The sequence below is a fragment of the Vespa velutina genome, chromosome 13 (genome assembly GCF_912470025.1).
Source record: "Vespa velutina chromosome 13, iVesVel2.1, whole genome shotgun sequence".
Lineage (NCBI taxonomy): Eukaryota > Metazoa > Arthropoda > Insecta > Hymenoptera > Vespidae > Vespa > Vespa velutina.
This window is the reverse complement of record NC_062200.1, coordinates 3,084,641-3,089,640: the sequence shown is the minus strand read 5'-3', so window position 1 is coordinate 3,089,640 and position 5,000 is coordinate 3,084,641. Positions and strand designations below refer to the sequence as shown.

The 5,000-nt window shown below is 30.0% G+C and overlaps 1 protein-coding gene across 11 annotated transcripts in view; it reads right to left on the bottom strand.

Moving 5' to 3' along the window:
* LOC124953616 (stress-activated protein kinase JNK) overlaps nucleotides 1-5,000 on the bottom strand; it is a 173,700-nt gene that overhangs the window by 51,626 nt on the left and 117,074 nt on the right. The gene's annotated exons all lie outside the window — the stretch shown is intronic.

Here is a 5,000-nt window from a genome sequence, read left to right as displayed (position 1 = left end):
AATTTTCCTCCTCTTTTTTTTCTTCACTTATTTTTTTTTTTTCCTTTTTTGTTTTCTTTTCTCTATCACGTCTTCTTATTCCTATCCCTGCTCCTTCCTACCCGCCCTCCCCGGACGAATAAATTCGCATAATTATTCAAACGAATATATAAATTTTTCTCTGTGTTTCGGAGCTTACGAAAGAAATGTTCTTCTTCTTCTTCTTTTTTTTTTTCATTTATTTGCTTGTTCGTTTATTTATTTATTTATTTATTTATTTATTTATTTATTTATTTATTCATTCATTCATCTATTTTTTTCTTTTTCCTTTTTCAAATAATTACCTCATGGCAATTAATATTCTCGATGATATCAATTCGGACGATATCAATTTGTTTTCTCGTTTTTCTCTTTTCTTTTTTTTTTTTTTTTTTTTTTTTTTTTTTTTATTTTTTCTTTTTTTCAGAAAATCATCGTTCAGTTACGTTTCCGTAACGAAAAGCTTGGCACGTTATATTTAGAAATCTATCTGCTAAAAGACGAACGGTATCATGCATGTACGTTCATCTTTTGCGATTAATTCGCGGTTTTCGTTTGAGTTATGTATGTAATAAGTAAACTGCCTGGGACGGATAAAGATAATCTTTTAAGAGGGACCGGTGCCAACTCGAATTGGCACTTTTCTTATTTCTCTGAATTCGAACGAGTGCGATATTTAAAAACTTATTATAGATTTAAATTCGATCGGCCATTTTTACGAAGTCCTTACGTGATTGTAATCATAAGGAAACAAAAAAAAAAAAAGGAAAAAAAAAAAAAGAAAAAAGAAAAAAGAAAAAAATTATTTCGATCATACAATATATCATTTATTTATTTATTTATTTATTTCCCCCCCCCCCCCCCGCCTTCCCACCCCTCTCCCCGCCCAACTCGTTTTAATATCGAATAATCTTTTCCTCGAAAATAATATAGCTTAGATTTAATTCGTTAATACGTTCTAAAAATAATATTTCACAATTAAAATCATTGCAAATCAATTTATTTTTTCCTTTCTTTCTTTCTTTTTCTTTTTTCTTTTTTCTTTTTTTTTTTTCTTTCTTTCTTTCTCTCTTTCTTTCCTTTCAAATAAGATCTGTAACGAGGAGAAGATAATTATAAATTATTATGTCTACAAAAGAAATATATATATATATATACATATGTATATATGTATGTATGTATGTATGTTTGTACGCGTAAGTTAAACAAATGAAGAAATTATAGTTGCATTGCGACCCGGATACGGTTGGTCTAACCAATCGCTCGTTCCAACTGCAGCTGCCGACACTGCGACTAATGCGGAATTCGCATACCGTTTGGCAGCTACTCGAAAAGAGACTCCGAAAGAGTCTTCCCCTCCTTCCTCTTTTCCACCTCCGCGAAAATCAATTTTCTCCGATGGGCGTCCCTTCTTGTGCAGATCTCATACTATGCGTTCACTTTTTCCAATTCGAATATACATATATATTTATATATATATATATATATATATATATATATATATATATATATATATATATATATTGTTTCTTTCGTTTTTTCTTTCTTTCTTTCGCAATTTGTGTCAATATCGGTACATACAATATTTCAAATATTCAAAACATTTTCTAATATGTTCCCAAACGTATACACACACACACACACACATATATATTATATTTTATTTCGTTTTATTTTTCTTCAATAAGCTTTATCATAAATTTTCGACCATTTTACGTTAAACCCAGTCAAATGTATTATTTAATAGACTTTAATATATAAATCGTCCTTTTTTTTTTTTTTTTTTTTTTTTTTAATTCGAAGTATACCAATTACGATTATGATCGTCGTATCATGAAGCCAAGAGGATACCAAGGAACGAAAGGGAAGTTTTCAGTTTGAGTTAAGTTATTGGAAAAGCTAGCTAGCGTCGTATCCCTGTCGATATCGGTTTATCGCTTTTAATTTTATTTTTTAACTAGGCTAAACTTCTTTCGTAAATGTGTTAAGTGAATAAACGAGTTGAGAGAATTGACTTGATCGTGAAGCCACGAAAAAAAAGAAAAAAGGAAAGAAAACAAGAAAAAAAAAAAAAAAAAAAAAAGAAAGAAATTATGAAGATCATCTCGAAGCACGACGATGATAGACCGTGAATGGAAAGCAAAATAAACAAAATAAATAAATAAATAAATAAATAAATACAAAGAAATAAATCGTAATCATATCGAATCCGTCAAAAAATATTTATTTTCTTAAAGTCGATATATGAGAGCCACTGGGATTCGATGTATCAGTGCAGCAGTATAGTTAGCAGTATAGTTATATAGAAGGACAGTACTATACGATAGAATCTATCTCGAGGGAGTCGTCACCCAGATGATGGGACTCTCCGTACTCATTTTCTATCTCCATGGTGTTTATAACGTTACCTTCTGTATCAGTATATATATATATATATATATATGTGTGTGTGTGTGTGTGTGTGTTTTTACAGAAGAATATATATATATATATATACACATTATATTATATTGAAGACAATAATAAATCTCTAAATTCCAATTATACTATATTAAAGATAATAATAATAATAAGCCTGTTAATTCTGTACTTGTTATTGAAGAATAAAAAATTAACATCAACCTTCAAATTACTTTTGTCATATGGTATATACATTCGAAATGAGAAAGGGTATATATATATATATATATACACATAATTGTCATCATTCGTTATATCAAAAAAATGATTTATTTTCCTTTAGGGACCCCCTGTCCCCTCCTCCCCTCCCAAAAAAACGAAAAACAAAGAAAAATAAAATAAATAAATACATAATAATGATAATAATAATAATAATAATAACAATAATAATAATAATAATAATGATGATAATGATGATGACGACGACGATGCGTCGCGTAAGATTCGAGAAGATGAAAAAAAAAAAAAAAAAAAAAAGAAAGATAAAACAAAACAAAAAAAAAAAAAAGAAGAAGAAGAAGAAGAAATAAAAAATGTCTCAGTGAAACGTTGGTAATTGCCATGGTGGAATGTCAAAGCGTGACGTTAGCTCGTCGATCTTCATTTCCGTCCATGATGTCGAGTGTTACCACAGAGAGACAGAGAGAGAGAGAGAGAGAAAAGAACGATAAAGATGACTTTTAGAGAGAGAGAGAGAGAGAGAGAGAGAGGGACTACGAAAGACAGTTAGGAAAATCGAGAGTAGTCGAGCTCTTTACGTAGTTATGAACACAGAGAAATCGCCAAAGAGAGTGGTATTTTCCTTTGAGTTAAAACCTCCATCTTAAATGGGGACCACACGTAGCGCTGTTTGTGTCAATCTATTTAAATCTCGTCATAATATATAATTTATCTTTCGCTAGGAGGCCTCTTTAAGAAGAAAAATAATGTCTCTTTTAATTTTTTTTCTCGTTCTTCTTTTTCCTTCGTCGTGGTTTTTTTCTTTTTCTGTTTTAATCCTTTTCTTTCTTTTTTTTTTTCTTTCTTTTTTTTTTTTTCCTTTATCTTTACACGACAAAAAAAATTTTATCTCTTACGCGAGAAGATTAAAGAAAAAAAAAAAAAAAAAAAAAGAAAAGAGAGAGAAAAAAAAAAAGGAAAAAAAACTGCACTTTTTTCTTTGTCTTCCTTTCTTCTTTTCTTTCTTTTCTTTTTTTTTTTTTTTTTTTTTTTTTTTTTTTTTCCTTTTTTCTTCTTCTTTGCAGCAGCAACGACATAGATGCGAGTTTTCTTCTCTCTTGCGATTTTTTGTCTTTTCTTTTCTTTTCTTTTCTTTCCTTTTTTTTTTTTTTTTTTTTTTTTTTTTTTTTTTTTTTTTTTTTTTTCTCTTTTTTTTTTTTTTTTTTTTTTTTTTTTTTTTCTAAAGTCGAAAGAAGTTCTTCAGAGGGTTTGTCGAAAAACGAAAGGAAAGAAAAAGAAAGAAAAAGAAGAGAAAAGAAAAAACGGGAGAAATGGAAGTGAAAGACGTGTGAGGAGGAACAAAAGAAAAAAAAGAAAAGAGAAAGAGAAAAAAAAAGAAATAAAGAAAAAAAAAAAAATAAATGAAAGAGAAAAGGAAAGAGAAGCTTCGACATCGGTATTTAAATTCGACGTTATTCGTCTACAGGAAAAATTCTTCAGATCTGCGTATATCCTACGGTGAGAAGAGAGAGAGGACGGGACCGAGGGGGCTGGGAGGGCGCAGGAAAGGACGTAGGGGGGAGGAGCGGGCGGAGAAAGGGGTGCTTTGAGTTCGACCGACCGAGTTTGTGACCTACTTGAACAAACGATTTTCAACGAATAGAACGGATTTAGGAGCGATCGTACCAAATGATTCTCGCGATTCCGCGAACAGCAGCCAAGAATAGTGGGAAGTAATCGGGTCATTTGTCCGGCATGTTTTGTCGAATGAAACACGTTCGTTTAATTCCAATGAAATCTAACTAAACAATATAGTTTAAACAAAATAGTTATTTCTGATTAGACGTTAACGTATTAAGAATATTTTTCATTCCAATGGCCGTGATATTGTCTTACCTCATTATATTATTTAAGTATTTTACATATGTGTCTCTATGTATATGTATATAACGTTACTGAAAATGAATGATTTGTTATTTCTAACAATAAAGATTTATCGATAACGATATGTCAGAAAATTTTTCCACTAACAAATTTTGGCACACCGAGGAATAAATTAATGTTTCAACGTCAACCAGATTTATATTTACATTGATATTAGCATTCGCATTTCTGCGATTTCTGAAAGTAAGAGAAAGAGAGAAAGAGAGAGAGACAGAGAGAGAGAGAGAGAGATAGAGGGAGAGAGAGAGTGAGAGGGAGAATTATGATATTCTCTCACGAATTTGTAGACCTAAATAAAGACATTTAGAAACGTTATACAAATATCTTTATCATCCATGTAATATTTAAAATTACGAGAGTCAAAGTGAAATATCTACAATAATATTTTTATAATAATAATAATGATAATAATAATGATG